This window comes from Indicator indicator, chromosome 11 (genome assembly GCF_027791375.1).
Source record: "Indicator indicator isolate 239-I01 chromosome 11, UM_Iind_1.1, whole genome shotgun sequence".
NCBI classification, from domain to species: Eukaryota; Metazoa; Chordata; class Aves; order Piciformes; family Indicatoridae; genus Indicator; species Indicator indicator.
This window is the reverse complement of record NC_072020.1, coordinates 1,130,990-1,154,299: the sequence shown is the minus strand read 5'-3', so window position 1 is coordinate 1,154,299 and position 23,310 is coordinate 1,130,990. Positions and strand designations below refer to the sequence as shown.

General features: G+C 43.6%; 1 protein-coding gene across 1 annotated transcript in view; it reads right to left on the bottom strand.

Annotated features, from left to right (window-relative positions):
- The window catches only part of ARPP21 (cAMP regulated phosphoprotein 21), a 106,974-nt gene that overhangs the window by 20,226 nt on the left and 63,438 nt on the right, over nt 1–23,310 (bottom strand). The gene's annotated exons all lie outside the window — the stretch shown is intronic.

Sequence of the window (23,310 nt, the reverse complement as noted above, 5' to 3'; positions counted from 1 at the left end):
GTATGGCTGCAGAAATGCAAGTGCTGATTGCACTTCTGCCCTGGGTACAAAAGCAATATATCACACTGCTGCACTAAAATTGGGCTGGATCTTCCAGCTCAGACTTCTTGTTGGAAGGAGGTGAACAGTAAAACCTGAAGAGGTAACTGCAGGCTTTACTCCAGTGCTTGGATAGCTTCACCTAGAGCCAGATGATTCATCTTACAAAGAGTGCGTAAAAACCAAAGATATCTGAAAAAGTAAAAAAGATTCCCTTTGGGCATTCCAAACAGAACACTACCAATTTCTAAGACTCCAAAAGTTTTGCTTGATGTACATTACAAGAAAATACTTGACATGAAATGAAACAATTTAATTGTCCATAGGCAATTTAAATCTTTTGTATCATCTTTCTGGATTGCCTTAGGAGGAAATTGTCTCATTTCAAAGACATTTGAGGTTTGGGGTTTTTTTTTGTTTGTTTGGTTTGGTTATTTTTTTTAATTGGCCAAAGAATCTTCAAAATAACTAGTTCATACAGTTTTATAAATGGTTTTGATAAATCAGGTCAGCTATACCTGCAAAGCATGGCTAGATATCTCTAGATCACAGGCAAACATATTTTCTGCTACTGTATCAGGTGGATAGAATAATATTAAAAAAACGGAAAAAAGTGAAAATGGGGAATGCACAGCAGAGAGATATTTTCACCTCTGGCACTTTGTAAACAAGAGCATTAACACTGGGAGATTCAAGTTCCTTGTGCACTCACAAAAGAAATAGATACAAGACTGTCAGCAGCAACTGGCAAGCTTTTCTGGGCAGCTGTGCCAAGAAATCTTGGCTCAAAGAGAGCAAGAGAAAGAGAAAAGGAGAAGGAGATAGAGGTGGTTTCAGAAGAGACCTCTTGGTTTCTACATTGGTTCCTTAGTGTGCCAAGTTGGCCAGCAGGCTGACTGCAGTGCTTGGGACACGTGCAAGCATCCCGCTGCCAGCTCCCTGCCTCACCCATGCTAGTGGAATCAGGCCTGTGGTTGACAGATGTCAAAATGTTCAGCCAGAGCATGGTTTAGTTCAGCTACATGCAGACAAACCTCCCTCTGCCCTTGCTCATCCCCAGCTTTCACTACAAAGCACATTACTTGTCACTTGGAAAACTCCTGCTATCCCTGGCCCAGTGTTGCCACAGAACAGGGATCTTTTGGTTAACCCAAGCACTGCAACAGCCCGTGCAGGCAGATCTGCCAGGCAAAGGCAACCCCCACAGGTTCAGTTCTGATTCCCTTATCTCCCCTCAAAGCACACCACAGCTCTGCAACCATAAATGATGCAAAATCAACTTTCATTAGCAAAAACCTCAAAGCATAGCACAAATTTAAATGTAGGAAAGTCTCCTGAAAATCTGTGCTTTGTCTGCTGTGGGTCTCTCCAGGGTGATGTTTCCTCTCAGGAATCACTGGGACAGAGCTGCCACAGAGAATTTGCTGCCACATAGCAGACTCTTAATAGTTTGCAACCCCAGCAAAGCTGTGTTTACAATCTTCACGGCCAAAGGCAACTGCAAAGTCTGAGCTCATGAGCGATGCCAAGCTAAGCATTCAGAGCTCTGGAAAATGCATAATAAAGAGTACAAACATATGGAGTCTTCAGCTCAGCATAAATACTGAAGATCAGCCTGGGTATGCGGTCAAGGTGTATTTGAGAGTCAGCAGCAGAACTTTGTCCATGCATACATCATAAATATTGATAGCTTTTTGCTTGCCTAGGACACAGCACACCCTGAGTGCATTACTTCTCCTTTCTGCCTACTAGTTTTCTCATCTGTAAAATAAGGTTTTGAGGGGTGACTTTTTCATGAGACATTTTGAAATCCTGCAGTGCTGAGAAGTGATATAAGCTGAGTTCATAAGGGCAATGGAAAAACAACTAGCCTCCAAAAGAATGTGTAACAGGAACAGACTTTTGAGTGCTGAATCTGCTAGGTTTGCAAGATTTTCAGTTGGATGAAGAAGTCTACTTTGATCCAAAAAATAATTATTTTGTTGTTGTTATTTCTTCTGCAAGCACCTGCAAGTGCAGGACTGAATTCCCAGAGCCCAAGGTCTGCCAATATCAGCAGGAAGGTGAGGAAGAGACCGTAGTAAGAGTCATTTGCCAGAGCATGAGTCTTAACTACAGATCTCTGCTAATCAAAGGTTTGTCAGCAAACTCATCATAGAATAAGAGAGTGTTTTGGGTTGGAAGGGAATTGTGAATGTCATCTCTAGTCCAACCTCCCTGCACTGAACAGGAACACCTTCAACAAGATCACAAAGCTCACAGCCCCATGCAAACTGACTTTGTTTCCACAAATGGGGCTTCCACCATCTCTCTGGGCAACCTCTTCTGCCAGTGCTTCAACACCCTCATTGTAAAAAATTTTCTTCCCTCTATCTAGTCTGAATCTCCCCCACTTTTACTTTAAAATCATCTTATCACAACAGCCCTGCTAAAAAGACTGTCCCCATCTTCCTTACAGGCCCCCTTTATGCACTGCAAGGCCACAAGTTCTCCCTGGAGCCTTGTCTTCTCTGGGCTTAACAACCCCAATTCTCAGCCTTTCTTCATAGCTGAGGTGTTCCACCCCTCTGATCACCCTTGTAGCCTCCTCTGGACCTGCTCCAACAAGTCCATGTCTTTCCTGAGCTGAGGACTTCAGAACAGGACACAGAATCACAGGTGGGGTCTCATCATCCCCTCCCTTCACCTGCTGGTCACCTTCGTTTGATGCAGCCCAGCATACAGTTGCCCTTCTGGGCTGCAAGTGCACATTGCCAGCTCATGCCCAGCTTTTCAAGATGAATGAGCTTTTGGTAATTAATGCAGAAGGGTTTGCAAAGGCTTTTTGCAATGTTTGCTAAAAGGCAGCTGCCAGCTCTCCAGGCTCAGTTTAGGTGGGAGAGATATCTTCTATGTGAAGGGTAGGTTTCTTCGTGTTTTTTCACAGAATCATGAGTATCCCCCATCCTTAGCTCCTCTGAAATGACTTATGGGGCAGAAGTACAGTCAAATTCCTTGTATATGCAGTCAGTCACAGCCATCCAAGCTGACCTCAGGCTACAACACTTGTTTCTTGCTTACGTGGTCTGGATGGAGTCACTGATTTCATATACTACCTTCTGGGACTGCTCAAAGTCAAACTGGAAAACAGCTGCCAGAAATGTCTCTCCATGTAAAACTTACAACATGCATTTCTGAAGTGGGAGCTGATGTGCCTAGCCAAGCTGCCAAAACTGTCTGTGTAGCTAAAATTTTTGAAGAGAGAAAATCACAAGATCTGCAAACACATCTGCAGAGTGTTCTTCAGCTTCTGCTCACTGCGAGTGCAAACCCTGAGAATGAACACTGGCTTCTGTAATTCACAAAAGGACAAATGGAAGTCACACCTTTGAACAACAACTCAGGACAAGAATCTCAAACTACACCTAGGAATTTTCCTTAGAGTAGAGCTGCCGTTCAATTTTAAACAGTCAGCATAACTTCTCCAAACCGAAAAAAACCCAGACAAATACAATCTGCACATTTTAGTAAATATAGCTGCTGCAGATAAATAATTTTCTAATTATAAAAGCTGACTACTTTATAGTGCTTGTTCTCATATTCTGGAGTGAGCTATTGCATCAATTAAAAGAAAAGCACTTTTTTCCCCATCACAGGGGAAGCCGTGGCAAATTGGTTCATAAATATTCACTGGTATTTTAGGCATGGCCATAAAAAGGAGACACTTTCCTGGCTGTCCTGGAAACAGCACATTTAATGTCAGAGCATTGCTGAGAATGGAGAGCTGAGGAGGGGCTCTTGTTGCAAGGAGTAACAGCGAGATCCTGAAGCAGACACAGCTCAGAGATCTACCACTGTGGCAGGGGAAAACAAGTACCAGGGAGGAGCTTGTGGCTGTCCAGAGCTCACAGTGATGTTACCAGGACCCTGCCTGGTGGGGAAGCCGAGCTGGTGAAGGGGACCACCACCACTCAGTTTGCCTGGGACAGAGACAGGGCAGGCAGGTGGCATGAGCACACCTGGTCCTTGCCCAGGAGAGTGGTCTGGCTGCCCAGACTACTTCCCTTTTCCCAGTCCATGCCTGAGCCAGGGCACCACTTCACAGCTCTGATCCTTGTGCCACACACGCTCCAGCTGTTTGCTAAGATTCCGCAGCAGGACTCCCAGATGAAGGCATTAAAATTGTGTCTCAGGCACCTCTTAGAAGAATGAAAATTAACAAATGGAAAGCAAACTGCAAGCATTATTTGAGCTAACTAATAATAAAAAAAACCCAGTAATTACAACTATAAAACACATCCCATAAAAATGTCATCTTCTTTACAAAGCAAGGCAAAGTTTCCATTTAAAGGATATAAAAAAAGAGTAAATCAGGACTGCTCAAATTTGTTTGATAAAATAAGTTATGATGCATCCCAATTTACAGCAATGGAAGTCCAGAATAGTAAGAGGCCTATAAAGCAGGAAGATAACACATTGCTCTGGCAAGTGACAGAACTGCTCACAGTGACAGCTGTGATTTAGTGAAGCAATCCAAACACCCTTGGAAAGAGTATTAGCTTTGCCTCTGCCCACAAAGGGCAGGTTTTAGCAGGGCAGGCTACACCAGTGATGAAACACGTAACAGCAAGAAGTGAAGGCAGCTGGCACCATCAGATGCCCAAGGGCCCTGAATTACTGTGATAAGGTGGCTGTCATGATCATACCTCCCATGCAACAGCATCTGAGCACCTAAAGGAACACCTCCAAGCTGCATTTGCACTGGCTTTGTGGAAGATAACTTTATGATGGTAAGAGTGGCTGGGACTTCCCAGCTGAAGCTGACACAGAAAGGGCTTACAAATTGCCCTTGGAGCAAAGTTTGGCACAGAAGGCCACAGTTTAGACACTACCTTTTAGGTGGAAGCTGGAAAATGCCTGCCTCTTCCTTCCAGGTTGCAGGCATTGACACAAACAAGTGGTTGTAGAGCTACAGGCTGCCAAGCTGCTGCAGATCCTGCCTGCACCTGCTGCCACGCAGCTTCCACAGGACTGGGGGAGTGACTCAAGTGCCACTGTGGTTCAGCTGTGCTAACACCAAGAATGGGCACTGGGCCATACGAAGGTCACTGCAGGCATGCTGCTGGTACCTGCATCACCACCTCTGTGAAGGAAACAAGACACTGGGCACACTTGCTCACTGGGCACAGCAGTTCAAACCCAGAGTAAGAGCCAGGCTCTTCCCATGCCTCAGAGTAGAACCGGAGAAGGAGCACAGAAAAAAGAGGATGCCAAAGCCTCCTTACTGCAAAAGCACTGGAAAATGCTAATTTTATTCTAAGACATCTGGGGCTAAATCCTGCCCTCTTATGTACTAGCACAGACCAGGACTGACTTCACAGTCAACCTGCACTTCAGAGGGTGTCCTCTGAAGAGAAAGTGTCCCAGGATAGTGCCACAGAGAGCTACCTGGCAGAGTCTTCTCATCATACTGCCAGGAAAAGGTTAATAAATTGTATCTGCCTCCAATTATTACAGTCTTCCCACTGTGACACACTAGGAAGCACATCTTGGTGCCCTTACATCTAAGTTAAGAGCAACAAGAGAAATTAATGGCTTGGCCCAAGCAGTTGAATCTTGCTATGGATCAAAAGAGGTTTATCAGCAATTCTACTGTAATCAGCTCATCTCCAAAACACAAAGCACATCCAACAAAGAGTTTGTTTCTGATGGGGATTTTAAACTCCTATTTAATCCACAACACTCCCTTGGGAAGTGCTAATGAAGATCTGTCTGTGTTTATGACCCTCATTACTGCATGACCTGAGGACCCCAGCCACACTGCATACTTGTGTAGAGTAAGCTGGGTCCCTTCTCAGAGGAAGCTGGGACCAGTTCTTGAGTTCATGCCAATTTCACAGAATCACAGAATTAACCAGCTTGAAAAAGACCTTCCAGATCATCAAGCCCAACCTCTCATCCAACACCATCTAATCAAGTAACTCATGGCACTAAGTGCCTCGTCCAGTCTCTTCTCAAACACTTCCAGGGACGGTGACTCCACCACCACCCTGGGCAGCACATTCCAATGGCCAATTTCTCTTTCTGGGAAGAACTTCTTCCTCACATCCAGCCTAAACCTCCCCTGGCACAGCTTAAGACTGTCCTCTCCTTTTGTCACTGGTTGCCTGGGAGAAGAGACCAACCCCCACCTGGATACAACCTCCCTTCAGGTAGTTGTAGACAGCAATGAGGTCACCTCTGAGCCTCCTCTTCTCCAGACTGAATACCCCCAGCTCCCTCAGCCTCTCCTCACAGGGCTGTGCTCCAGACCCCTCCCCAGCTTTGTTGCCCTTCTCTGGACACCTTCAAGCAGCTCAACATCTTTCTCAACCAGAACTGGACACAGTACTTAAAAGTGTGGTCTAACCAGTGCTGAGTACAGGGCAGAACGACTTCCCTGCTCCTGCTGGCCACACTATTCCTGATCCAGGCCAGGATGCCATTGGCCTTCTTGGCCACCTGGGCACCCTGCTTTCTTGAGCTTATGCCAGTTCTTGAGTTCATGCCAATAATGCCTGAAAGAATCAGGTTTCTGTATTTACTGTTTCTTCATGAAAAATGAAGTGACACTGCCACTGGAACAGTGCAAAACATTTACCTACAGACTGATGCTTCAAAAGCCAGCTCAACACTTTGTCTGCGGATGGAGAGGTGGAGAAGATGCAAAAGTGGCAAAACTTAGCAGTAATCTTCCTAATTTCCCTGAAGTACAGTGGAAAGAAGAGCCTGCCCCTTTATTGGTTTTCATCTAATCTAATGATTAGAAGCTGGAGCATTTTTTCCCTGAGCTGAAATTCTGGGAAGTGCAGACATTACAGCACAGTGCAGTGCATTTATTTACGGCTCTGTAGCACCATTCTTCTTTAGAAGCATTTGCAGGAATTGAATTGATTGCATGCTAAGTGTTATTCTTAATAGTTTTTTCATTGCTAGCTAATGGAAATATGGATTCAACATTATTTTAAGCTTAACACAGTGTAGAAGAATTAATTTAGTACACTGTAATTATGATTTCTTTTCCAGCACTTAATAGAAATACAAGGCAGAAATAGATTTCTTCAAGCAAGGGAAAAGAATGGGAGCATTTATGTTTCTTCAGTAAAAACAACTTGAATATCAAAGCTATAATAAGGAGCTCATTTCTCCCCTTTCTTTGTCTATATGCTTCAGATTCACATTTGCTACTTCAATAAAGGAACGTGTTTGCAGCATCTCTCAAATTCTACCTTAACAAAAGACCAGAAATATTCTGCCAAACTTTACCTCTGAGCAGGGAAGGGATTATCCTTTCTCTACTGCAAATTGGGTAGGAGGCAGCAGTAAACACCATAGCCCCTGATTTGATTTCAATGACAGAAGAAGAAAGCACAACCTCCTCTGGCCCACCACCTTCCCACGCTTCTTGTCCTCAAGCAAACTAGAATCATAGAATGGTTTGGGTTGGCAGGGACCTTTAGAGGTCATCCAGTCAGTTCTCCTGCATTGAGCAGGGACATCTTCAACTAGATCAGGTTGCTCAGAGCTCCAAATAACCTGACCTTGAATATTTCCAGGGATGGGGCTTCTGCCACCTCTCTGATCAACTTGGGCCAATGTCTCACCACCCTCATTGTAAAAAAAATTTTCTTCCTTATATCCAGTCTGCATCTCCTTCTTTTAGTTTTAAACCACCACTCCTTGTCCTGTCATAACAAGTCCTACTGAAAAGACTGTACCCATCTTTCTCCATGTGTGTTAAGTTTTTTAGGTCTCCAAGGTGAATTGTAGCAGGGTTCTCAGGCCTAAGACAGTGGGTTCTGGAAAGCTGTCATAAAAAGCAAATACTCTAGAAAAGCTGACAGTATTTTACCATCTGCTTTGATAGCCTAGTGCCTGCAAAGGGTGGCTTTTCACTGCTGCACTTCCAATGAAAGGAAAATCCCCTCCTATATTAGGTTCAATTTTTCAGTTTCTGTTATGTCAATGTAGCAATCTTCTGTAACAAGAAGAGAAAGGCTTCTCCATCTTCTTGGGATCAATATTATTCCTCAAACAAGGACAACCAGGATTTCTTTGTTAAGGCTCTATTTTAATGTACTGCCAAAACACAAACACAATTCTAACTCAGTAGATATTCCTCAGCTTTTCAGACCAAAGGCTGAAGCAGCCAGGATGGAAAACTTACATACTTTAGTCATACAGCACTCTTCTCTCTCACACCCTGCACACAAATAAGAAACCTGATGGTGCAAGATGTTTTGTGCAGAAGCACCTGCCCCAAATGCCAGCTCATGCCAGCAGAAGGTCTGAAGCAAAGAGGCGTCCTGTAGGCCCCAAGGCTCCCTTCACACCAGCCTTGCTCTTCCACAGTATGACCACAGCAGTTTCACTACTGAAGGACCTGTCAAACTATTCCTAAAGCTAGGGATGCATGAACTGTAAAGAAAAGCTTGGGGATAAATCTGGAGCAAACCAGATATCAGCATCTCTACAGAGACACACGGGTCCCTGAAACAGAAGGCAAGCACTGGAATTTGTCCCTGTTTTGCTATGGCTGCACTGCCTTAAGGGGTCACATTGGAAGCTTTTTAGAATGGGAATGCAGGCTGCTCATTTGTGGCAGTAGGGGCTCAGCAAGCACGAGGATGCTGTGCCTGAATACTCAGAAATCAAGAAAGACAATGCAAAAGCAGCCCCTACAACCTTACGTGACTTAGGCATACATAAATGAGATGCAGAATTTCATTACTTAATACTCTCATGTACTGCAGCAGAATTTGCCCCACAAATGGCTGAAGTGCCTCCCATCACAATTTCTGACCTTCATATTTCCTATTTTGCTAATCACAGGAGGAGTTCAGAATGATTTTGAGCTTAGAAAGGCTTTAGCTCAGCCCTTACACGGGTCTAGACATCAAGCACGAGGATGAGCTGGTACACACTGAGAGCAATTTTCTCCAGATGGGTCCATTGTGAGCTGTGGGGAAAATCCCCTCAGAAGGACACTGAGTAGGCAAAGTGAATTTCAAAAGACCAAGCCTCCATGCAATCTGCATCTGCTTTTTGCTGGGACACCAGGAGAGGGCAGTCATCTTGTCAAGTGTTAACTGCCTGCCCTGGGCAGAGGTGGTGCTTGAGGCCACAAGCTGTCTTTCCTCCTTGTTTACTCACAGGAGGAAGCACAGACCTGCCTACCACCATCTCCTCATACACACAAGTCACACCTGCAGGGCTGTTGTTAATCATACAAAGGATGTTCACTCTTTGAAAGAAACAGATCGACACAAAGCATACTGCAAAATAAATGGGGGTAAAAAAACCCAAAACTCCACACAAACTTATCTGCTACCCCAAGCAGGGGTATTCAAGATGTTAAGGAATCAAGAATGTGAGGAGCTCAGAACTAAATCTGGGGTCCCTTGGGAAGAAGTATTGCTCAGTTCTGCTGGTGCTCTTGCATCAGGATGATAGGAGTTGGAAGGGACCTCTGCAGATCATCTAGCCCAACTCCCTGCCAGAGCAGGGTGCACAGGAATGCAGTCAGGTGAGCTTTCAATCTCTCAAGAGAAGGAGACTCCACAACCTCTCTGAGCAGCCTGTTAAGTGCAAAGATTTTTTTTCTTCATGTATGCAGAAAAGCATTTTAAATATGCAAGCAAGTCCTTCTGAGCAAGATGGGGCTCAGATCCCTGAAATGATTACCTGAACAGGAATGGATGTAGACAGCTTCATTGCAGGGAGGAAAAAAAGGACAAGTCAAAGGCAGCAGATGGTATTCACATGAAAGCAGCCAAACTGAGGCTGCTCTCAATAAGCCTTGCCTATTTCACCTTTCTTTCCATCATACAGTGACTGCTCTTAACCTCACAAAATTGTTTCTGAGAAAAAATAAAATCTTAAGTACTTCTTAAACAGGATTGACCTGCTACTACTAGGAAGTCCCCAACATTTGTGCAGCAAAGGGCAGCTCCTGGGGCCAACACAATCCTTCTCAGGGACCCCAGTGGCCCACTGGCTGTGTTTCTAGGGATACAGTGAGTTGTAGAAACTGCAGGTGTTTAGAGAAACAAGGCTTTAAGAAGGACAGATTCAGCATCACCTTCGTTCTGCCCTTCTTTAGATACTAGAAAGCCACAGGAAATGTTTGGGTAGTCCCTTTTTGAGCAAAAGTAAAAATTCAGCTGATAAACTGAATCCTGAAAGAATGCTTTTGGTACTTCCACTGTGCAGCAAGAATAAGCAACTGTCTTAAGCAACTCACGAGCATCCTTGAAAGATAAATGTGGAATTATCCCTAGTTTCACCACCATTGGAAAGACATGAGATGTGATCCTGACCTAAAGAACTGAGCCACAGTTTGGAAAATTACAGCTTTTGCTCACGTACAGCACAACCCAACCATGAAATTCTACACCTCACTCTTGGACTTCTGGGTTTCACTCCAACAAGCTAGTTCTGAAGTTTTTTGAAGGCAAGCCAACTCTTGCAAATGAAGCAGGTGGTTTTCTGAAGGCTGATTCCTGTAACAGACCCCCAAACATTCCCCTCTTCTCTCTACCCAGGAAGCCCTGCTTTCTGTGCAAATATCCTTCTCTAACCAGAAGCCTGGTTTGCATTAAACAATGGATAGCTGGGAGTCTTTTCATTTTCAAATATTCAGAAATAAATCTTCACAAATTAGTGAACATGAAAATAAATGACATATTCTTGAATCTCCTAAAGCAGAGTTTGAAACCAACCACCTGCACAGCAGATCCACCTCACCAGCATGGTGTGCACCACCACTGTGCCTTGCTGGGATTGCTTCACAGAAATACAACCACTTAACCCACTGGAGACTTCTCCCCATCTCATTTTCTCCATTTCTCCCTGATGGATGTGCTGAATCTGTTTGTTTACAGGAGGAAACTCAGGGAAAAAAAAAAAAAAAAAAGAGTTCTCACTGATTAATTATAGCCTACTCAGAAATTACATTTTACTAGCCGTTTAGAAACAACTCTCCAAGGCAAATTCTCTTTCCATGTGCCCACACCTGTTTCTCCAATCAATCATATCATTAGATATTTACACAGTGGGCCATATAATAGCACAAAGGAGCCGCCTAACACATTTCAAGCACCACTGCAAACTCATGCAACATATAAATCAGGACTGAGTAGAATGAGCAGGCAGAAAGTGAACTGTGCCCTCTTCCAGACTTTAAATCAGCCAGAAAAATGATTTGTTTGAGGACTAAAAAGACTCAGTCCCACCACACACTGGTCATCTGACTACAACTCTTAATACAAATAAATAGTTCCACTCTCCTACTTTCTTTCTTAGGTTATAAAAAGAAACTACATCAAAGTGGGAAGACAAAAGGAGAAAAAGGTAGAAGCTACACTTCCTAACTTCTGTCAAGTTGACACACACCATGTCAGCCTTTGCAGCCACCTGGTTAGTCTCAGATTTGCATAGAAGCAATGAAGCATGAGCAATTAAACATTGCATCTCATCAGCTGAGTTTGCAAACACTCCATAGCTCACTATCAACACAGGCAAAATGGAGAAAAGCCAATGAGTCTTCACCACTGTGAAGTTTCTGCCATGGAGGTATAAATACGGTTCACTGCAAGACCTACCTCCATGAAATTAGTGGGGCCAGCATGCAGACTCCAAGAAGCCCTACAAACCCACTGGTACCCACAGGTACAAGTTTTTTGCTCCTTACATTGCAAAGCCATATTTCTGAGAGACAGAGATGAGTGATTCAAAGAAATGCAGAATGATGGTAGGTTTATTTTACTTAGGAACGTTTCCTTCCTTAACCGGAGGCTGGACTAGATGACCTTTAAAGGTTCCTCCCAACCCAAAACATTCAATGATAGCAAACTCAGGGCTTCCCATATTTACGGAGGTAGTCAGGTGCTGGAACTGCTCCTGCCTGTTGCTCCATTGGACCAGAATGCTTAGTCCCAGTTTTTTTCACTCCTGCATCTATTTTTTCCCCCACATTCTTTACCTCTCCTTATCAGAGCATCCTGTACACTGCTCTATTATATTAACAGAAACTTTGTACCATGTGGTACCACTGCAAATTTTGAGGAAGGCAGCACTGATGCTGTGATGCCCTGAATGAAGAGCAGGAAATGACTCAAAATATGTTAATACAGCCATGCACTTTGGACACCACTTTCTCCCTCCGAAAAACGAGTCCTGTGTGAGAGATCACAGAGAACTCAGAGGCTCTACACGAGTTAAAGCTGAGAGAGTGCTGCAGTTCAAATCATCTGGTGATAGCTTGGGTAGAAAAGGTGATACGTAAAACCCAGCTCCACTCTGTTACACACAAATCACAGGCAAATTCATACTGTTCTGGAACAAAGAACATCAGGAAATCTAATTCAGATTTCCAATTCCTGCATTAGATGATAATTCTATTTCACCAAATCACTTTTGCCTTGTGATGGAGCTGCATTTATAATTATTTATTGCCCAGCTCAAGGTGAAGTGAAGGAAGAGCCTCACCAAGATCCTGTTTAAGCTATTTTTCACTATGTTCTACAAAAGATTAATTGCTTTCTATTTCCTCAATAGAGACAGAATTAAACTTGCCATTTGATACAAACTATTAATGCAGCAAGCGTTTGGAAGCAGCACATTGCTTCTTATACTTTAATACATTTCCCCTCTTCTGCTTATTCTATGAAGTGGTATTTGGCAACCTTAATCATTTAATTTGTGGAGGTTTCTTTGCAGGACCTGTAAAAACCCAGTCTTTCCCACTCCTGCAGATTTGGTACCTGATGAAAGGCAGCTCTCAGCAAAGAACCAACTGGAAACGCAGCACTGATGAGCAGATGCTGTTGAAGATGTTCTGTTCTACCAGCATGCTACTTGGAAGCCCTGAGGATGGTGCTGAAGCATGTAACAAATTGTTTTGATGACACAGGCTGACAAAAAGAGCAAGGATACAGATACATCTCTCTCTGCTAAATGGTTGCTTGCTCAGAAATAGTTGTTATTTTTCAACTCAAGTAATGCCATGGGGCTAAGGTCCTTCAGAAAGAAATGACTTGTGACATGCAAAACACTGCTCATATTTACAGGCAAAGTCTCCTAGTCACTTCTAGTGCTGGTTTCATTGTACAAGCAAATACAAGGAACACCAAGAGGGAAGATGAAGAAGCATTCAAATGTCTGCAAATCCAAGAATTAGTCCTAACAGTAACATTTAGGAAAGCATCCTACAAGTACAAACCCAAAAGCTACTTACCTTTTTCAGCACTCAGCACTGACTTCACAGGTAGTGAGTGAACAAACAGCTGCCACACTAGAAGCATTTTCTTTCTTCCTCTGATTTGCCTAAGCTGTCCAACGAATTTTTGGAGATGGACAACAGTCCATCTCCAAGTTGGACAGCCACCATGGTGCCTATCTTAATATTCTTTTAGTCCTGGATGCAAGCTCTTTGCTGCATCTCAAGAAAATCTTTTCATGTTTCTATATATAGTTCTTAGCACAGGGGGCTCTCAAGGCTCACTGTAGCTTCTTGCCATGACCCTGGTACAACAATCACTGATGCACAGTTAGGTCTGTCTTCCTTTCTTTGCTCTTAAGTGCTTGTATGATGGTAGTCAAAAGACTGTATTTGTTGCTAAAACATTAGGATTGCATTGAAAAGTTACATGAAATACATAAAAATACAGAAGGAAAACCTGTGATAGAACACTTCCAATCTCATCTCCTTCCAGGCACACTGTTAGCTGACTTCCCAAGATTCAGGTATGGTTTGCTTAGGGATTCAAACTTCTGCATCACAGAAATCTCTAGGTTGAAAAGACCATTCTGTAAAAACAAATTTCAGTTTGACATATTTAGCAGTTTGCTTATTTGTCTCTCCATCCTGGAAGCAACATTGCTGATGTGAGTATCACCATGCCCTGCCACCAGCACACAAACAGGAGCAGAAACAGAAGCTCTGAATCGTAATAACCGACCTCCATTTGTCAGCTCTGGGGTGAATTAATGTAAAATGACTCACATTTACAGCTAGGTCTTTAGACTGGCAGCAAAGGCCAAGTAAAGAATCACCTCTTTCCTTTCTCAATCTACATCCTATCAGCCATGAGGGAAGCCTCACCAGAGACTGCAGCAGAAAATCTGTGTTTATCCTTATCATTCATAATGATAAATGCCAGCGATGCCCACTGGAATTGAAGGTTCAGCAGGGACGATGTATCACTAGTAATAACAGAAATAATCAAGCTGTTGTTAGAACCAGACACTCAGACAGCAAATCCAATTCTTTTTTTATTTTCTGTCCAGTGCCAGTGACAGCTACCAGCCCTCATGCATTACAATTAGCTCATGCTGCAGGAATGCTCCCTGCTGCGGTGCATAATGAGCGAGCTGCAACAGAGAGTAGGACCTGGGGAAGGGGTGAAGGCCTGTTTGGAGAGGTCTCACATAGCCTTGCCTGTTGCTAAGGAAACCAACTCCTTTCTTGGGGAAGATTCAAGGGCTGCCTCCTTCACACACCCACAGTCAGCCTTGTTTTGCTTGCACACAAACAGAGGAGAGCCAAGGAACCTACTGGAGAGGGTGCAGTGGTGGGTGGGCTGTGCAGGGGATGAGAGGACTGGGACATCTCTCTCACAAAGAAAGGCTGAGAGGCTTGGAATGTTTGGCCTCAGGAGGAGAAGACTAAGAAGGAATCACATTAATGCTTACCAACACCTCAAGGGTGGGTGCCAAGATGATGGGGCCAGACTCTTCTCAGTGGTGCCCAGTGACAGGACAAGGGGCAACACAGGAGTTCCATCCAAACATGAGGAAAAATTCCCTTACTTTGAGGGTGACAGAGCCCTGAAGCAGGCTGCCCAGAGAGGCTGTGGAATCTCCTTCTCTGAAGTGACTGATAACCTGCCTGGACATGATCCTTTGCAACCTGGTCTGGGTGAACCTGCTATAGCAGGGGGAGTTGGATTAGATGATCTGCAGAGGTCTCTTCCAAACCCTACCATTCTGAGAGTCTGTGGACAGAAAAAGGAAGATATTTGCTCACTTGCTACACAAATGCATTCTTTCTACACATCCAATGCTGGGAACCTCCAGGCCATTGGAGAAGGATGCTGTTCCATCCTTCAGTTTAGGCAAAAAAGAACCAACTGTAACAAAGGCTCAACAAAATTCAGGTAAAGGCACTGGGACCATTTTACACATCAGGGCTGGAGAGCAGAATACCACATCAGTTACTGAGCCATTGTCCTTGAGTTCCTCTGCACTAGCACTGAACCTTTGCTGTGGCCCTTCTTCCAGGCAGCTCATACACACATTGATGCTGCTGCATCCCAGCCTAAGCAAGTGTCCTCTTAGAATCCAATCCAATCTTAGAATCAGCCAGGTTGGAAGAGACCTCCAAGATCATCCAGTCCAACCTATCACCTAGCCCTATCTAATTAACTAGACTATGGCACTAAGTGCCTCATCCAGGCTTCTCTTGAACATCTCCAGGGATGATGACTCCACCACCTTGCTGGGCAGCACATTCCAATGGGCAATCACTCTCCCTGTGAAGAACTTCCTCCTAACATCCAGCCTAGACCTCCCCTGGCACAGTTTGAGGCTGTCCCCTCGTTCTGCTGCTGGTTGCCTGGAAGAAGAGACCAACCCCCACCTGGCTACAACCTCCCCTCAGGTAGTTGTAGACAGCAATGAGGTCTCCCCTGAGCCTCCTCTTCTCCAGGCTAAACATCCCCAGCTCCCTCAGCCTCTCCTCACAGGCCTGTGCTCCGGACCCCTCACGAGCTTTGTTGCCTCTGGACACGTTCCACTACCTCAACATCTTCTACTGAGTTCACAACTGGAAAGCATGCTTTGATTCTTAAATCCTCAATCAATAGCAGATGCAAGACAAGAACCCACCCTGGCTCCCTGCTGTGTAGTCAGAGGATTTCTTCAATTACTAACTTAGACCCAAAAGCCTTCCTGCACTTCTCTCCACCCTACTGCATGCTTTCACCTGCAAGAAACCTACAGAAAACAGCCCCAAAGCCTAGAGACCTACTACTTACTGTGAGCAGCACACCTGAAGCAGAGCTGGAGGTAGCCTCTGCTCCTCCAGAGAGGAGCTTTCTAGCATTTCTGTCAAAGGTAGGGCTCCACTACTTCTAGCAAAAGGCAGGATGCTTTTGGAAAAGAGAAAATTAAAATAACAAAACAAAACAAACTAAAAAAAAAAAAGGCAAAACAAAACCAAACCAAAACAAAAGCAAAAAAACCCAAAACCAAAATAAATAAAAAAAAAAGGCAAAACAAAACCAAACCAAAACAAAAGCAAAAAAAACCCAAAACCAAAATAAATTAAAAAAAAAAAAAAAAAAAAGGAAAGCCAGAACACAATACAAACCTCTCAATTATTCAGTGCTGGAAAATTCCTTCCCGAGAGTGGAAGCACCGTGCATTGATCCAACACAGAATTAGCAGCAGAGATGATGTATTACTCTTTTTGGCAAAGAAAAGACAGAAATACAAAGATTCTTCATAGACATTGTTGGATACCTTACAATGCGTCCTGCACCTTGGTGTGACCTCTGCAAATTTTAGAAGCTGTTCTGAAATCCTATCTGCTGCACAATGCTGTTAGAAATCTTTCTTCTCTCTGCTTGCTCCTGTACATTAACTGAGATCACCACAGACTGACTCTCAACACACAAATATATATTAAAAAACAAACAAACAAACAACAAAATTATTAAAAAAAATCAGTCTTTTAGTGTAAAACCCTAGGAACACTTTCAGAAATTGCTTAAAGTTTAATTAGTGCTAGAGAAGTTGAACAAAACTTGAGGAGCCTTGAAAGAAAGCGACAAGCAAATGGCTGTCTTAAGATTATTATGGATGGTGAGTCTACTGGTGTTCTTTCTTCAATATTTGCTCTCTCTTGGTGTGAATGCTGAATAATTAAACAAGTAATTTGAGGCAGAACAAAGTTTTTGTACAAAAGGGCCGTTGCCTTTTAATTTTCAGAATCAAGTATGCTGCAGGGAGTGTAAGAGTATTAATCTTGCTATTAATTTAAATCACAGATATTCCGTGCAGCTGAACACTGCTTCAGTACTGGTGCAGCACTGCTGCTTAGTGTGAAAAGGTCAACAGGATCCAGTGCTTCAAGGACTAAACATTTCAACAACTTCAATCTTGGCTTTCCCAGCAAGCTACTGGAAAGTCTTCAATGTAATATTGTCACAGAATCCTCCTCCAGCAGTACGGGAATGAAATCCAGGGTGCAAAATGCTAGGCAGGGAGCTCTCTATGGGTAGGTAATAGAAAACACTGAGGAGGTGGATGGGTTTGGAGCTAATCTTAATCACACACCATGTACCAGGGTGAAACACTATTAAAGAACTTAAATTTGCAAAAAAAACCCCATACAATACATAATCAGAACTATGTGAGTTTCTTGCTTCATGTCCTTCTGTGTCCTGCACTAAGTTCACTGTTCCTTCAGAGCAAGCAGTGTAAGAAAGATTGAGAACACCCCTGAACAGCAGAGATCCTGGAGAGCATCTCTGCTGCAGCTCACAGTGCGAGTTAAAACCCTTTGATGCCAAGGCCCTTGGGTTTCTCACACCATAGGAATGCTTCAAGTTGGAACCAGATCATAAAATTAAATGAAAAAAGAAATGTGGGCTTCTTCTCCAGATGTCATTTTGGAGGGGAAGTAAAGCAGGACAAGTCTGAGGAGCAGTTCCTGAGGCTTGCTAAAGGCACTTCCATGGCACAGCCTTTCAAAGTCTCTAAGGCAGCTGGCAGGAGGAGCTCTGATCTCTGCCTTGCAGATGGTCTTGGTTCAGGATACTCAGCAGTGTCCAAATGAAGCACTTGTAAGGGAAAGACTTAAGTTTCTGGGCAGCTTAAACATACAATACTTGGAGAGAAGATAGTACTACCAGAGTAGATGAGTTCAAGACCACAATTTTGAACTTGGTCCTCCTGCTGCAATTGCTGACAACTCCCTCTTGATCTGCCCCTACTATTGCATGAAATGCTATTAAATGCCAAAGTTTTACCTCAACATGAACGAATTTAAGTATATAAACCAGTAGGGCTCTGTCCCTCCCATTCCTGCTAAGGCCCTGTGAAAATGAGACACACATTTCTTGCAGGGCTTTTCATGAATAGCCATAACTGCTGAAAAAAATATAATATAGCATTAAACACAGGTGGACACCTTCAGTATCACTCTGTCTCAACAGTGCAGCAAGCAGTTGGTGAAATGGTTTCTTCAGATAATTAAGACACTTAAAATGGGAGTTGTTTATGTTTGCATAAGCACAGAAATTATAGATGGAATTCTGCAAACAAATCTATCGTGGACCATGAGCTCCTGTCAGGTGGCTAATGAAGGTAGAAAGTGGCAATCTTTCTTTATAACCTCCCCTAATGACCATGAGAACAAAACCATTTTATGGTTTTATTGCTGCACATTTCCTTTCCCCCTCAGTATCAGTTTACAGTGACAAACGATTTCAGAAGACAAAGAGGATTATAGAGACTTGAGTATAACCCTCCTCAATGATGCTGACACCTAAACAATTACATTAAGCAAAAACTCAGTATTTCATTGTCAATTTGACTCTGATTTCTACCTAAAAAAAAATAATTATGAGCTCTGTTTGTCTTCACTTCAAATTTGTTTCAGAGACACATTAAAAAGACAATTACCTCTTTTTCCTTACTGGAAGCTGTAGAGGCTAAGGACACAGTACTCCATCAGAAATATTACCTTTCCTTCAAGACAAAGATTTGGTGTTTACAGAAGATTTATGTATACTATTAAGAAAGGACTCTGCCAGATACCATCTTATCTTCTCTGAAAATATTATAGTTTAAACTTTTGGCTGAAAGATATTTTTTTTTAAATCAGATACTCTAGGTATTAGCTTTAATCTCCTCAAAGGACGATGTTCTTTCTTTACTGACCAAACCACATGCCACAAATTTTACCTGAACACTGTGTGATAAACTCAGCTAACTGCCTTCTAGAACTAGATCCAAATGAGAATCTCAATATTATTTTATCCATAAAAATGTTGTTGCATTCTGGAGTTCTGTGGAGCACAATCCAGACACAGAATAATGAATCCAATTAGGAAAAAATCATAGAATTTGTTTGCAGCTTGTTCATTTTTTGAACAGCAGTAAGAGCAGTGATATATCCTGAAGTAATACTCATGTACTTATCCATATCATGCTTGTGAAGGACTTTAAAGATGAAAAATCCTTCAATTGCACAGCACTTGCTCTAACAAAAGGAAACAGAGACGCAAATATAAAGCAAGGCACTGCTGATTCCTTCTGTCATGGTACAGTACAAATCATTATTATCTAATCTATCTCTTTTTTTCTACTGAAACACAGTAACTAGGAATAAAATCTTTCAAGACTATCAATATAGAGATAACTACTGAAGAACAGAAGACACACAATTTGTAGAGTACTGACAGATGAGAATATAGAGAGAATATTTTGTGTGTTGATACAGAACTGGGCATTTCTTAAGTATCATCTGTTACAGAATGCAGAAATGAGCAATAACACTCAAAAGGAAAATACCCATGAGTAATATCACAGAGTCACAGAGAGTTAGGGGTTAGAAGGCACCTCCAAAAATCATCCAGTCCAACCCCCCTGCCAGAGCAGGTCACACAGGAATGCATCCAGGTGGGTTTCAAATATCTCCAGAGAAGGAGACTCCACAACCTCTCTGGGCAGCCTGCGCCAGGGCTCTGTCACACTCACAGTGAAAAACCTTTTCCTTCTGTTCCTGTGGCACCTCCTCTGCTCCAGCTTGCCCTCATTGCCCCTTGTCCTGTCACCGGACATCCCTGAGCAGAGCCTGGCTCCATCCTCCTAACACTGCCTTGCACATCTTTATCAACAGCAATGAGGTCATCCCTCAGGCTCCTCTGCTGCAAGCTACAGAGCCTCAGCTCTCTCAGCCTGTCCTCAAAGGGAGATGTTCCACTGCCTTCAGCAGCTTTGTGGCTCTGCACTGAACTCTTTCAAGCAGTTCCCTGAGTCCCTCTTGAACTGAGGGGCCCAGAAATGAAACAATATTCCAGATGTGGCCTCATCATGGCAGAATAGAAGGGGAGGAGAACTTCTCTCAACCTAAGAGCCACAACCATTCTAGTCCACCCCAGGATGCCATTGGCCTTCTTGGCCACAGGGGCACATTGCTGGCTCATGGCCATCCTGTCGTCCACCAGCACTCCCAGATCCTTTTCCCCAGAGCTGCTCTCCACACATGCCACAGTGTGACAGACACCAGCTTCACCCTGCCATGTTCCATGGCCACCTTTTGAAAACCTATGCATTGCACAGGACTGGACTGGACACAAGAATGGTGCAGAAGTGTGTCAGAAAAGCAGTGATGGGATGTATCTGAGTGAAACAGAAATAGTTCTGTTTACAGACCATGCCACCGTGCTGTCAAGTACATTTTGGCCTGGACAGAAATGAACATAATTCAAAGAGCAGAGGTTTTTCCAAGATCTTTATGGACAACTCTTTTCGCAACAGGCTTCTGCCAGAAATGAATCATTTATGTTCTCATTCAAGCTATCACTTAAAGAAAAAAAATAAAAGCAAATAAACAAAAAAGTTCTCATCCTTCTCTATAATGATCTATTCCTGCCAGGGCTCTAGTCCAATTTTAGGTGAGCTCATCTTTTTTCTGCCCTGGAGCTGTCTTAACTTAATATTGCTCTCCTTCCAGAGCCACAAGAGAGCAGAGGCTCCCTCAGCCACCACAGAGGCTGGCCTGACATTTTGCTTTAGCTGTTTGCTGTAAAAGCCATCCATGGCACTCTGCTCCTCAGGATACCTTTGCTAGGAAAAATGAAAACAAGCTGGTGGCATTAGGTCAAACTCAGACCTCTGCATTCCAAAGTGGGGAAAAGTGGGTGAACTCCTTGCTGCTGCTTTGAAAGCTTCCAAAAGCTTCTCCAAGCAGGCAAACTTTTACATTTTATTTTATTTAATAAAACATTTTCTGAGCTGCCAGGCTAAGGCTGCCTTCCCAGACCAGCCAGCCAGCAGGTACAAGCAGACAGCCTGGGCTTCCCTGGGTATGCCTGCACTCTCCAAAGCAGCAGCAAGTGTTGCAAGGTCTTCAGAGAAACCATGGCAGAAATCATCTTTTCATCTGCTTCCCTCCCATCTGTTTCCCCTTCCCATCCTCAAAGTTCCTGTGAGCCCTTTCTCCTTCCAGCCTTTGTTCTCCCGAGCTATGCCCAGCTCCTGCACAGCCTGCTCACATGCTGAGCCGATGCCAAGCCTGCAGGGGAATGGAAGCTGCAGTCCCACACACACTGACTTACTGACTGCTATTTTCCAGTCATGTTCAGAAGATTTCAAAGGTTTTTTGGTGGTTTTGTGTTCTGGTTTATTTTTTTCCTAAAAAAAACTGCTTTCTGAAGGGGAAAAAAGAGTGTGATTACTCTGCCAGTTCTCTAACAAGCCTCAGAGTAACATTTCCAGTTCACATTTAACAGGGAGATGAAAGTTGTAAGGAGATTACGTTTCAAAAGTTTCAGAAAAATCAGTGGCTTGGGTGAGGAGAGGCCTGACCCAGCTCACCTGCCCTACTCTTGCAAGGCTGCAGCATAAGCCAGCAGTGATTTGCTCTCTTCAAGTGCCAGGAGTCAATCTGCTGCAGTGGCAAAACACTCACTCCTGCCCAGTGCTATTGGGCACCAAAGAGGAGCCAAGAGATGAGGAGTTTGCAGATAGGCTTAGAATCACAGCATCATAGAATTGTTAGGGTTGGAAGGGACCTCAAGGATCATCCCGTTCCAACCCCCCTGCCATGGGCAGGGACACCTCACACTACAGCAGGTTGCTCAGAGTCACATCCAGCCTGGCCTTAAAAACCTCCAGGGATGAGGCTTCCACCACCTCCCTGGGCAACCTGTTCCAGTGTCTCACCACCCTCATGGGGAAGAACTTCTTCCTAAAGAAGACTTGAGGCCACAGGGTACAAGAGGAGTAAAAGGTACATGTGTGGGGAGGCTGATGGTAAGTAGAGCAGATGGAGTGACAATGGGGATGAAACCATCATGGAATGATTTGGGTTTCAGCATGTCTCAGTACTTGCAGTGCACCTCCTGCAATAACACTGCAGCACGAGCAATATGCTTCCCTATACGTTCCCTTTGAATTCAGTATAAATCAGTGACATTTGGGAAAGCTAGTTCTTTTCCAAATACCAATGGATGCAGGGGTACATAAATTGGAATGATTCTTACATTATCTCCAGGAAAAGACTGGTAGGAAAGGGGAAGCTGCTTCCTGCCATGCCTATCACACACCCGGACGTGGAAAGGATGTGTCTGAGCTCAAAGGGATGAACCAGCTCAAAGGATCTGTTCTGGGCCAAGTTTCAAGAGCTGAGAATAGCTAAATTCTTCAAATCATCACCACAGCAGGGAATCTGAAGTGTTTTCATTTTTAAACGAGAGATAAGAATAAAGCTTTCAAGTGAGCAGGCAGCTGGAAGAGTAAACTGCAGAAGACTGAAAGGCTAGACACAAACTCCTTATGTTTTCCAAACACATAAGGAAAACAATGCAGCAAACACAGAAACAGAATTAGTGTTTGTATCCCTGCATTGTCTGTACACAAACACAAGAGCTCCTCTGCTAGAATATATCTTCAAACCTAGGATGTGCTGAAAATCAAATAGCTGGACCATTTCTTGGACATCACCCAAGTGCCTCAGACTCTCTTGTACACTTCATTTACCATAATCTCCACTATGCTATAGATGCAGCATTAAAATGATAAATGTGGTTTCATAACAACACAGTAGACTCAGATAACGTCATGGAAGCTGATTTGCACTTATTTTCAATACCCACTGTACAGAGATAACAAATAGGGTAACAGATCGTCAGGAAGGAGAGGCTAGAAGAGACAAATGACCTTTGTGCAGTATTTCACCCTCTCCTCTCTCAGGAACACATAAATATGAGGGTATTACAGCAGAGGCAGCCAGCCACTGCCAACCCTGACCAAAACACCAGGAGTTCTATTAGAACATCAAATAGCTTTAAAAAAAAAAAAAAAAAAAAACACCACCAAAGAAGTCATTGATTGCTTGGTTATAGCTGTCTTTGCTGTGTCTTTGTTTCCCTGTGTGAAGCAAATTGCCAGCAGTCACATCAGAGAGACAAGCTGATGGGCTGGATGACCCCATAAGTCTTGTTCACATCTCATGTCTAG